Source organism: Phocoena sinus, chromosome 9 (assembly GCF_008692025.1).
Source record: "Phocoena sinus isolate mPhoSin1 chromosome 9, mPhoSin1.pri, whole genome shotgun sequence".
Classification (NCBI taxonomy): domain Eukaryota; kingdom Metazoa; phylum Chordata; class Mammalia; order Artiodactyla; family Phocoenidae; genus Phocoena; species Phocoena sinus.
The window spans coordinates 95243707-95256701 of record NC_045771.1 but is presented as its reverse complement, the minus strand read 5'-3'; the positions used below and the strand labels follow the sequence as shown (position 1 = coordinate 95256701).

The 12995-nt window shown below is 39.8% G+C and overlaps 1 long non-coding RNA gene across 2 annotated transcripts in view; it reads left to right on the top strand.

The window, feature by feature from the left end:
- Positions 1-5935: 5935 nt before the first annotated feature.
- Positions 5936-12995, top strand: part of LOC116759536 — a 173676-nt gene continuing 166616 nt past the window's right edge. Inside the window, exon 1 of one of the 2 annotated variants that reach the window (XR_004351464.1) lies at positions 5936-6087. This is a non-coding gene — a long non-coding RNA (uncharacterized LOC116759536). The remainder of the gene's footprint in view (positions 6088-12995) is intronic. The other variant, XR_004351465.1, reaches the window with a different exon arrangement.

Below are 12995 nucleotides of genomic sequence, written 5' to 3'. Positions count from 1 at the left end.
TAGGCTTTTTCACTTTTGAGTTTTGAGGGCCCTTTGCCAGACACATGGTTTGCAGATATTTTCTCCCACTTTGTAGCTTGTCTTTTCATCCTCTTAATGGGTTCTTTCACAGAACAAAAGCTTTTAATTTTGATAAAGCCCAAGATATCAAATTTTCCTTTTATGGATCATGGTTTTAGTGTCAAGTCTAAGAATTCTTTAGCCCTAGATCCTGAAGACTTCCTCTTATATTTTTTTCTAAAAATTTTCTAATTTTGCATTGTACACTTAAGTTCACTATCCATTTGAAATTAATTATTGTATAACACACAATACTTAGGTTGAGTAGTGCCTGTGTTCGTGTCCCAGCACCATTTGTTGAAAAGGTTAACTATCCTCCATTGAATTACTTTTGCATCTTTGTCAAAAATCAGTTGGGCATATTTTTATGGGTCTATTCTGGGTTCTCTGTTATGTTCCATTGGTCTATGTGTCTTTCCTTCTGCAAATACCTCCCAGTCTTCTTTACTGTAGTTACACAGTATATCTTAAAATTGAATTGACTGAGTCCTCCCACTTTATTCTTTTTTAAAACTGATTTAGCAATTCTAGTTTCTTTGCCTCTCATATAAGTTTTAGAATAATCTTATTTATATCCACAAAAAAATTTTATTTGGAGTTTTTAAGTATAGCATTAAGCTTGTATATCAATTTGTGGACAATTGGCATCTTGACTCTGTTGAGTCTTCCAGTCCATGAACACAATATGTTTCTCCATTCATTAGATCTTCTTTGATTTCTTTCAGCATACAAGTCCTGTGCAGGTTTTGTTAGATTTTATCTAAGATTTTCTTTTTTGAGTGACTGTAAATGGTTTTGTATTTTTAATTTCATTGTCCACACATTTATTGCTACTACATAGAAACACAATTGATTTTTGAATATTTATCTTGTATCCTGTGATGTTGATGAGCATACATTTTAGTTCTAAGGATATTTTGGTAGATTCCTTGGGATTTTCTACATATACAGGCATGTAATCTGCAAGTAAAGACAGTTTTCCCCCCCTTTCTTTATGATATGTATGCTTTTATTTCCTTTTCTTGCCTTATTGCACTGGCAAGAGTAAGCTAGTTGAGTTAGAGTCAAATAAAAGCAAACATTTGTATCTTGTTACTGATCTTAGGGGAAAGCATTCACTCACCATTAAAATTATAATGTTAACTATAGGGTTTTTTTTTTCATATGCTTCATCAAGTTAAGAAAGTTCCCCCCCGCTTCTATTTTTTCAGAGAGTTTTTATCCTGAATGAGTATCGAATTTTGTCAGATGCTTATCTGACATAGCTTCTTTAAAATCTTTGTCAGATACTTCTCACACGTCTGCCATCTTGATGTTGGCATATATTGATTGCCTTTTTTTCATTGAGTTTGAGCTTTTCCTGGTTCTTGGTTTGATGAGTGGTTTTCAGTTGAAATGTGGACATTTTTATATTGTCTTATAAGACTCTGGATATTAAACCTTCTACTTTTGCTGGCTTCCACTGACACTCATTCTGCAGGAGAGGAAGGGGAGCTACCTTGTTACTGCCAGGTGGATGTGTGAGTCCAGGTTCTCCAGTCACCCTGATACCCAAGGTGGAAATTCCTGGTTATTCCTGGGTGGGGTGACAGCTCCATCTCTGCATGTAGTCTCCACTGAGACTCCACTGCATGGTGGCCTTATTACTGTTGGGTGACAGTGACAGTCCTCACTCTCTACTAGGCTTCCTATGACACCACCCTATATCAGGGAAGGGGAGGGGTGCCTCATTACTGCCCAGTGGGGTTGGATGTCCAGGATACCCATGTGGTGTCCACTGATACAATAGGACTGGATGGAGCTCACTGTTGGTTGGTGGGGGTGAAAGTCCTAGCTCCCTACTTGGCCTTCTCTGATCAAAGGTATTGAGGCACCTTGTTACAACTTCATGAAAGTAAAAGTCTAGGCTCTCCACTTGGCTTTAGCTAGCGTGAGTTGAGGAGGGGCTACAGTTTTTTCTGTGGTACTTTACTAGATGCAGTAGACCAGTCATTGTCTAAAATTTTCTGACCTGATAGGTTTCCCCTTTCCTGCTCCTTTGATTGGAAAGAGCGGGCTTTGTTGGGCTCTTTTGTCTGTGTCTGTTGTTGTTTCCAGGTGGCCAGCTTCTTCAGCCCCAAGTCTGAGATGTATGAGAACAAAGAAAACCCTGGAAACTTCCCAACATACTGCTCCTCTCATTCTAAGGTCCTGATAGATCTGCCTTCTTTCTACCTCTAAGAATCTTCCTAAGTTTGTTTTATAAATAATGTACAGGGTTTTTAGCTCTACTTCATGTAGGAATAAGGAAAGGTATGTCTACTTCATCTTCCCAGAAGAGGAACTCTGCTCCCCTTAACAGTGTTTTAAATTCTTGTTGCTGTTCCCAAATCTAGATTGCTCAACTAGACCCATCCACTGAGCTCCAGGCAGGTGAGTTCACCTTTCTGAATGTTTTCACCTGTATATCCCGTGAGAAACCTAAATTCAACATGAATATATGGGCTCCCCCGTGGTTGCTCAACGCTTCTCCTTCTCAATAACTCATCCTGGTTATTATCACCATATGGCCATCCAAGCCAGAAACCAGAAATCATTCCTACATGCCTTTCTTTTCCTCATCTGCCATGTCTTATCCAACCAAATATTTAGCTCACGCCTGCCTCTCTCACCCACTACTTCTGTGGATGTCTCTTTATTCAGGCTCCAGTAAAACTTAAAATTTATAATGTCCAAAAATGATCAATTCACATCATCTTCTGTTCTAATCATGCTTCTCTTCCTTGTTCAATTTTAATTAATGCCTCCCTCATTTTCCTATTCCCTATAGTTAAAAATTTTACTGCATTTTCTACTCAAGTTTGCCCTGTATCCAATATTTCCAAATTTTGTCAATTCTGTGGTGCCGATACCGCTCCCATCGGCACCTTCCTATATGTTTCCACTGTCATCATCTAACGCCTCAATTTTAGTGGAACTGTGTTTATGTCCAGTTCTACATCCCATCTCATCTATATTATTGCAGTTGCCTCCTAACTGGTCTCTCCTCCAGTTTGTGGCAGTCCTTCAGGTACAATGCAGGTAGGTTAATTTTCCTGAAGCTCTGTTTCTTAACTTGATTCTCTTGCTTCAAGACCTCCAGTGACTCTCTATTGAATCATGTCCAGCGGTTTTGGTTTGATGTTCAGGATCCGCCACGCTCGCTTCTTTTATTCTGAGTTTCTTCTCTGGGTTTTGTTTATTTCTCTCCCCTGGACCTGGTAGGTCCCCTGCAGCAACTCCAGGCAGGTTATGAATGGTCAGCCTAGCCTGTACCACTGCTTTAATTCAACAGCAGCACAGATCATGTTGTTTGGTTTATTACTTCTGGCCTTTGCTACATGAAATGTGAGGTGAAAGGGGGAAGAAAATATAACAAAGCAAAGATGAGTGATGTGAGAAGATGTGGATTAAAAAAATCAACTCTGTGTTAAAGCGATCCTCATGTAAACAAGAGTGCTGTGTAGTTATTCTTCACAAGAAGAGGAGGAAAGTATAGGCTTACAGTGAGCCATGCATATGACTTCAAAGATAGGAACACATCAGTTGGCAATAAATATTTATGAAATGAGACTTAGGTATTTAGACCATTAGCCTGCCACATACTTCTTTCACACAATGAAATATGAAGCTTGAATCATGATAAAGACAGGCAGAACAAATAATAGAGGACCTAAATTTAGGCTTGGGTAAATATTCAGGTTTATTTTAAAATATGGATCTACGCACACAGGCATTATAGACAAAACCAGATTTTCAAATGGCCGCGCTGTTTTTCATTCATTTCCCTTTGTTTTTACTATATTTTTATGAACGGAAAACATTTTCTCTCAATTCATAGTATCTTTTGTCTTATCACACTTCATCATATCCATTATGACTAGGACATTCTTGCCTTGTCAAGTCATGAGATTCATTTGTTAAAATAAAGGAAAGAAGAACTTGAGGCTGATTTCATCCAAACCAAATTTTCAGACTTTCTTCAACGTCTGTGCTAAGTGATTCCCAGCTAAGTGTCTAATGTAGAGTCTTCTTTCTCCACTGAACTTCCTATAAATTCATCTATCGCAACCATGAAATAATAAGCTTTAGGAGCGAACGTAGGCTCTTGTTTAACAAAAGGGGTTGGGTGAAGTTCAGAAGTTATTTAAAATTCTGGCCTTTTTGAACTTCGTACTGATTAAAAACTAAATGTCTCATTTTCTTTCCTTTGAGACAGTAGGAAGCAACCAACTAATTAGACAAACCATTTAAACGAAGCAGCTAAAGAATAGCTAAAGTAGCTGAGAGGTTTAATGATGTGCTGTCTGTTCCAAAAGAAAGGAATTCTTTTTCTGAGACCTTCAAGGTCTCCAGCGCCGAGGCCCGGCTGTGGTGGAGGGTGATCTCCCAGTCTGAGGCACTGCCTAAACCCTATCACTTAAATGAGGGTTTCTGCTCATAGCTGTGTGGAATAAACCACTATCATCTCCAGTGTTACGGTGTGGAAAACAAGCATATAGTTTAGAGCTAGGTGATACAAGATTGAGTCTCACCTACGTGATCTTGAACCATTTATGTGAGATTTCTGGCCTTTAGTCCTCTCACCTAGAACGTGGGAATGATGTCAGGTTCCCTGGTTTTGTGAGGATTAGTTGAGGAGGCTCTCTGCACACTTACGATGACTGTTGTTATTACAGGTAGGAACAGCAAGAGAGATAGGGGACTCACTGACCAAGCTCGTCCACTGAAGAGAAGGACAAGTTCAAAGCACTGATTTTTGTGTTCTATCACTTCCTACTATGGTGTTACTCAATAAATTTATTACCAGGTTTTTGAAAACATTTTCTCATCTCCCATCTCACTGTATCCTTTCAACTGCCCGGTGAGGCCAGGTGAAAGTATTATGATCAGTCCCCTGTGACTGAAGCAAAATATTATATATACAGAAAAGAGATGCCCAAATCCATACTGCTATTTTGTTTATAGCCAAGTCAAGAACCTTCCTTATACTGTATATATAGTGGTTAAGTTGTATAGAAAAGCAAATTCTACTGGCAAAGCCCTTTTCAATTGAACAAGAGGAATTAAGCAATTCCCAGGAAAGAAACTTTTGACTATGGCACCCATGAACCCTTCATAGCCCTCATCTGAAGTTCACTGGGTACCATTTCTCTGCTTCTACAGTGGATCACCATAAAATCCTTGAAAACGTAGATATTAAAGTATGAGTATGATTAAAAGCTGTTTTTTCTGCCGTTCTCCTTCCTGCTGTACTTTAAGCATCATTACCAATTTACAAATGCACAGATTAAAGCAGGAGTTACATAACTGCGGCTGTAGCTTGCCTGCCATAGTGAGAAAAAAAAAGGGACTTGGGAGCACATGACATGTAGTTCTGAATTCTGCCTTTGTCACTCCCCAGCTCTGTGACCTTGGTCTGGTCATCGACCTCATGGGCCTCAATTTCCTAATATATAAAGATGGTGATAGATTGAGGAGATGATAACTACTTCCCAGGAATATCGAGAAAATTAAAGGAAATAGTGTTTGAAAATTGCTAGCCCACTGTCAGGGGCATAATAAACACTCAATAAACATTGTTTGTTTATTTCCTTTCCTCCCACACATTGTCTTCAATACATCTTTCTTGGGCTGAAATCAATATACAGAATCTCAGTTTTGGTGGAATCTTAGGAAGCATGGGTTTCCTCCTTATGAAGTAGGATTTTATCTAGACTGACCTGTTTGTGTCTAGCATTCAATGAATGCACAAGCCACTTAGCTGAGTGAAAAATTTGCTGTGACCATTCCTTATAAGAATGTCTTTAACATTTTTGAGGTTTTTAGAGCATTGACGAGCTTTTGGAAGAGGGCTTAGTTAGTCTGTTGCTTTCTTTTTAAAACAATCTTATTAATGAGATCTGTAAAGACGGCTAGGCTGTCCTAGAGACAACCCAAGAATGGGAAAAACAGATCCACTGAAAGTCTGACCTGAAATCCAAGGAGCTGAACTAAAGAGGCCTTCTGGTAAGAAATCAAATGTGTTGAGAACTACAATGGTTATTTTTTCATGCTCTATTAGAGGGGAAAAAATGTGTCCTATCTCTGGAATAGCCAATAATTTAGTAAGATGGGGATAGCTGAAAATCAAAATAAAAAGTACTTTTATGGAAAATATTTCATTTTCCTAAATATCCACTGAAATTTATAAAAAAATCCACATATGTAGAAGGCACCCCAGTCTTCTAGATCCCAAGAATTTTGAAGATGGGAAAGAAAACAAGCCAGCAGTTCTTGCTTCCAATCAGTAAAAATTTAAATTTACCTTTTGGGTGTATAGTTTGTTTTTTAAACAGCACTAGGGTATATTTATTTTGGGGATTGACTGTGGCCTTGAAAAAGGCTGAAGGTCGGCAGTTAAGCATTCTACTTAACAATTTAACTGAGAGCAGGAGTCATGTAAATGATATCCTCATAGAATAATACTACTTTTATGGGATAACCATTATTTTTCTCTATGTAGGTTTAGACTCCTCTATGCCTATATAGTTATTACATATCCTGGTGGAGTTGTGTATTCACTCACTCAAAAAAATTCATTAAATGCTTACTATGTATTCACTACTATTCTAGACACAAGAGATACAGCCATGAAAGAAAGTCTAAAAATCTTTGTCCTCAAGGAAATTATACTCTACCATGGGAAATAGTCATATATGAAGACATAGTATTTACTCGTCAGTATATTAATATAGAATATGAGTACGTAGTTATTGGCAGGATTGAATATCTTCAAGAGTTGAAAATGGGCAAAAGAGATCACTGAGTGTCCTTTCAGTGGAAAATCTTGTCTAGGAGATCCTCAGGGGATGATATGAATCTATAAGGTGTTTGATAGACTATCTTACAACTGTAGGGATAGAATTTAAGTTGTAGAAACTGATACAATTATAAGTTGCCTACCTATAGCCATGAAAATGCTTCCTGTGCATGGCAATGCAAATGAATTTTGGTAAGTAAAGGATATAAATCTGCAAGATGAATTCTCAGTGAACCAGTTTTAAAATCTTACTGATTCATTCACTAGAACTAAATAAAATCTTTGATTTGTTTTCATTTTATATTTGTACGAGAATTATGATTTTACCTTTTAAAAAATTATACATTAGCATAATCTGTATACACAGTTATATAAAATATTATGGTAGTATATAATGTGGAATATGATAAGGTGATCTGTGCTATGAAGAAAAGTAATCCAGGAAAAGAGATGGAGGGAGGAGAATTCCAGGCACAGGGAATCACCAGTGCAAAGGCCCAGAAAGGCAAACCCCTCTAAGTGTCCCAGGAACCACTCAAGGGCGTGGACCAGATGAACTTGGAGAGGTAGCAGGGGAGGCAGGTGTCGTATAACCTTGGAGGACTTCAAAAGATTTTGGCTTTTCTCTGAATGACATGAGAAGAGCAGGCCAGCCTCTCACAGTTCTGGGGCTAGGGAAAGAGGACAAATGAAAGTCCACAGTCACACCCTCGACCCCACCTCTTGGCCATCCCTCAAGCTTAGAGGTGTGCGTGGGTCCTGCATACTTTATCCTAGAGATGATAGACAGAGTAGTAGTCTGGGGCTATTTGGTCAGAGGATTCCTATTCAGGGTACTCAGATAACAGTGATTATGGGGGTGGGGGAGGGGAGGGGAGAGGAGAGGCTCTGTGTGGTTACCTTTTTTGGGCCCCTGAAAATAGCTGTCAACCAGAACTTGCGGGTGGAGGGGAGCTTGAACATGTGGGGACCAGGGCACAAGCTCTAAGACTGGTTACTGGAAAAGGCTTGGAGGGTTCTGAGCAGACCTAAATGGTAACAGAGTCCCTTTAAACTATTGAGTGGAGAATATGCTGTTAGGGATGGAAGAAGCAAGGTATAAAAATGGTGGTGAGGGGCTTCCCTGGTGGCGCAGTGGTTGAGAGTCCGCCTGCCGATGCAGGGGACACGGGTTCGTACCCCGGTCCGGGAAGATCTCACATGCCGCGGGGCGGCTGGGCCCGTGAGCCATGGCTGCTGAGCCTGTGCGCCCGGAGCCTGTGCTCTGCAACGGGAGAGGCCACAACAGTGAGAGGCCCACGTACTGCAAAAAAAAAAAAAAAAAAATGGTGGTGAGGTAGGAGCCTCCTTCATTAATCCAGGAAAAAGATAATGGGTGTTTGGAGCAAGTGAGAATGTTGGAGCTTGTGAGAAGAGTCCAGATTCTGGATATATACTGAAAGTAGAACTAACAAGATTTATGGATGCATTGGATATGGGTTCTGAGAGAAAGGGATAGTTGAGAGAAGACTCCAGACTTCTGGCCTGGTAACCTGGAAAGAGGGAGGAGTTGCCACAGAATTGAACTAAATTTTGTTTTTCTTTCAATGTATTTTTTGCCATCTTTCTCAAGAGGCTGGGGCAGAGAAGACTAGGAGGACTTGATTGAGATATTCCTAATTTTTTTTTTTTTTTTTAGAAGATGTTGGGGGTAGGAGTTTTAAAATTTATTTATTTTTGTTGTGTTAGGTCTTCGTTTCTATGCGAGGGCTTTCTCTAGCTGTGGCAAGCGGGGGCCACTCTTTCATCGCGGTGCGCGGGCCTCTCACTATCGTGGCCTCTCTTTTTGTGGAGCACAGGCTCCAGATGCGCAGGCTCAGTAGTTGTGGCTCACGGGCCTAGTTGCTCCGCGGCATGTGGGATCCTCCCAGACCGGGGCTCGAACCCGTGTCCCCTGCATTAGCAGGCAGATTCTCAATCACTGCGCCACCAGGGAAGTCCCTTCCTAATTCTTTGGAGCCTGGTTTTTGAGACCAGAGTTCAAGAGAAATTCTTGGCGGGGAGGCAACTAGCCTCTTCAAGATGATGGAAACCTGCAAGTGAGGCAGTGATGTCACCCTTATTGGTCCAGGAGCCCCTGGTCATAGTCATAAGTTGTTTGCTGAGTCTTTCTTCCTTTCAGTTATTCCCCAAATTCCAGCAGTCTCTGAGAGGCTGGAGCCCAGTCTTCATATTACTCTGGGAAATTGAGGCAGAGCCTGGCTCAAACTTTAGACAAAACCACACAGAAAATACTAACACCGTCTTGAAGGAATCCAGGCTCTAGGCAACAAGAGGTACCCTGCCATGACCTTCTCATGAGAAGACTAGACCAATTGATTTGAAGCAAGATGTCTCCTCAAGATGAAAATGGCAGCAGGATGGAACCACAGCTCATTCTTGGAGAGGGAAGCCCCAGGTAGAGCCTGGAAATCCCACGGTCCTTTTGAAGGGAAGCTGGTGCTTTTATACCTCGAGTGGTGAGTTCTCACAGACTAGTACAGTCAAGAAGACACCTGACCTATTTCACAACTAGTGAGAAATAACAGTACGCAACCCCAAATAAAACGACTTGAATTAAAAATCTCAGTATTTCTAAAAATTAACGGGAACAATACAAACAATAAAATACATGGTGAACTTTGGAGTATTGTGCCAACTTTGGTAGACAACACAAAGTGCAGTCTGTGAGGAGATGCAAAAGGGATCAAGTGACAGGGAAAGTGTATGTCCATCTAAGGAAACCCTGTCTGAGGACAAAATCAAGACACACTGGGAGACCCTCAGCTCCTTCTCATACTTTCTTGGAGGTAGGCTATTTATTCAGTCTTATATCTGGAGATTTTTATAAGATTCTTCTCTTTGCAGTGCTTTTTTTTTTTTTAAATTGCAACCCAAAATCTATTAAAAATTATTCTGACCTGATGATTGAATATGTCTAACTTATTATGTTAAACTTCCTTCCACGTCAGTTATCTTTCCTCTCCAGGTGTCAATATGTCATTTTGATTTTGAAATGGGACAGCTTATCATACCATCAATTCTATATCATTCAACAAAAGTCTCCTCTTTCCAGCCTCACACCTATACCCAGGCTTTGCTTTTTCCCTCCTAAAATGAAAGGTAACATTTATGGACACTTAAATGATCCTATATTTTTATCTGCTGTTTCAGAGGGATAGCAAATCACAGTATATTCGTTTCCTAGGGCTGCTGTAACAATTTATCACAAACTTGGTGATTTAAGAGAAATGTATTCTGTCACAGTTGTGGAGACCAGATGTCCCAAATCAAGGTGTCAGCAGGGCTTCGCTCCCTCTGAACACTCAAGAGTAGAATGTTTCCAGTCTCTGGCAGCTTCTGGTGGCTTCGGGCATTTCTCAGTTTGTGGTACATGATTCCAGTCTTTGACCCCATCTTCCCATGGCCTTTTGCTCTGTGTCTGTGTCATCTATCTTAGATCTCCCTCTGCCTTTCTCTTAAAAGAGCACTTGTCACTGGATTTAGGACCCACCCTGATAATCCAGGATGAACTCATCTCAAGGTCATTAATTAGATTTACAAAGATCCTTTTTTCAAATAAGGTCGCGTTCATACATTTCAGGGATTAGGACATGGACATATCTCTTCAAAGGCCACAGTTCAACTCACTACACTTGGTCATGGGGGACTGTTCTCTACTCAGAGGTTTTTGTTACCACAGTGGTTGTTGGTTATCAAAAGTGATGTTGCCAATGTGAATTTCATCAAGAAACAGACTTCATTGGGTTCCGGGACGAGCAGTTGTGGTATGAGTCTGTTCTTCACTAAGTATTTAAACCATCTTAGGCCAAACACAAATATTCTTTCATTGTAAAATTATAGACCAACGGCATATAGTGTGCTAAATAGTTCACTTAAGAGTGATACCAACTCCTGAGTAGACTCCCCTTTTTACACTTCCTATTTTATAAGAGCAGAAAACACTTGAAATTTCAACGTTGTGCAACAGGTGGTCAGATTTAGCAGGTGTCCAAGGGCATGTGAAACTGCTTTGAAAGTAAATATTTTCTGGTTGGATGCCTTCAGTACTTCAAAGAAGGATTGTAACTGGGCACATGATGGCTATAGAATACAAGGGCATGGTGACCATAAACTGAAATTGATTCAGACTGAAAACTTCCAAGGAACAGAAAGCCACAGCTTGAAATGAGGAACAGCAAATGAATCTATTAGTTAAGATAGAGATACTGTAAGTAAATATAACAATATGAGATTGCCATTTTGAATAAGCTTTATTAATTATGTGAATTAGTACAGGCAGCCCTCAAATGCAAATCTGTAACTTTCATTGGCCAGATGGGTTATGGTCCCAATAACAGACATTGACTCAAAGTATGTTCATGTGTGTGTCTTTGTGCTAACATATGCTCATCATTTAGCCATGTGCAATGCACTCCTTCTTCTGTAAGAAATAACTTTTGAGTGGCCAAAATTTGAAGCACATGTTGTTGCCATAATAAGATAGGGTACCAAGGAAGAATTCACTAATGTGATTAGCAAAGATCTAGGAGTTTCTAAGCAATTCTATTATAGGTAGACATTCTGGTACAAGGTCAGGAAAATTGATGACTGTTTTTGATTTAGAAGTATAATACTCTAATTATAGTGCAGAAACAACTTATAAATCTATTAAGAATTAGAAATGGCAGAATGGGTAGGATTTTGAGATGTCTCAATGACACTTAAACATAGTGGATTAGGGATGTTCTACAAGGGACTAGAAACCTATCTGGTTCAAGAAATGAGATTTGGAGTACCCCCCTCCCATCCATGTGAATTAATTCTGACCAATATTTTTGACTGTGTTCAGTTGCACTGATTTAGGTCTGAGTTACAACGAAAACTGTTTTCATTTAAACCTCACTTAGTAACTAAACCCTTGTGGCATTGCCTGAAATTTCCCATGTAAGTGCAATAGAAAGCTGCCGACCATTTTTCCGTTTGTTTAGAATTTAGACAACAAGTGGTTGCTTTATGGGGCTGGGCACAGCTTCCAAAGAGAATGCAAAGACGGGAATTTGGTGATGGTGGCGGGGTTCTTTCAGGAACCAGACATATAAAAACAACCCACAGACCATCTCTTAATAAAGCAAGTTGAAGACAGGCAAGGGTAGAACTCCAGGGGTTTGGATTCATTGGTTCTTATACTTTTCCCTGCAAAGTTACTAAAATAACTAAACTTATTTCCACTGACAGTTAACGCCACTCCAAGAGAGGCAAGGAAATTGACACCATGCTGGTTGCCTGGGTTAATACACTCTTGTAACTGGGTGTTATGGGGGATGAGAGAGAAATTGATAGGTGAATTAAGCCTTCCAATTTTTTTTTTCACTTGACCTGAAAGAATGCCAAGGAAGCCCCATCATGGATGTTATCTCAAGGATAAGGTTAAATGGCCACCATAAGTTATGACCATTTAGAAGGTTGTTTTCAAACTATTTCATGCCCCAGAAGCCAAATATTTTATGGGAACCATTTATATTTCCAGTGGGAACTGTTTTTTGAGAGGTAGTGGAGCCCTGGACCTGGAAACTCATTCCTCTTATCCTCTACCCCAGCTCCACCTCCCTTGGGGTCCCCTGAGGAAGAATTTTAAGACTACGGAAACAATTGTTTGAAACATTGTTTAAAAAAATCACTCATCTACCATGACGATCAGGGAAACGCTGCTTTAGGCCCAGGAAATGATTTCATATCATATTTTTGTTCTGTTCTGCTGTCACTCTTTCTTTCCCTTCTTTCCTTCCTTTTTTTTTTCTTCACTGTAATTTTACAGGTTTAGTGTGTCATTTTTCCCTAAATTATGTAATCTTAATGAGTCTACTATTAAGGTTAGTTCAGTTTCACCCTTGGGAGAAATAGTTACATGTTTCTGTTGTCCACCCACCCACAATTTACGTCATCAGAGAGCTTGCTCCATAACCTATTATCACCTCTTCATCTCATTTTTTTCCCACTGTGAAACCAATTTTCTGTTGTCTTGACCATGAAGACATCCTAGCTCATTCATGAAAGATCGTCTTCCGTCTCTGTCTTACTGGAATTAAAACCCTTT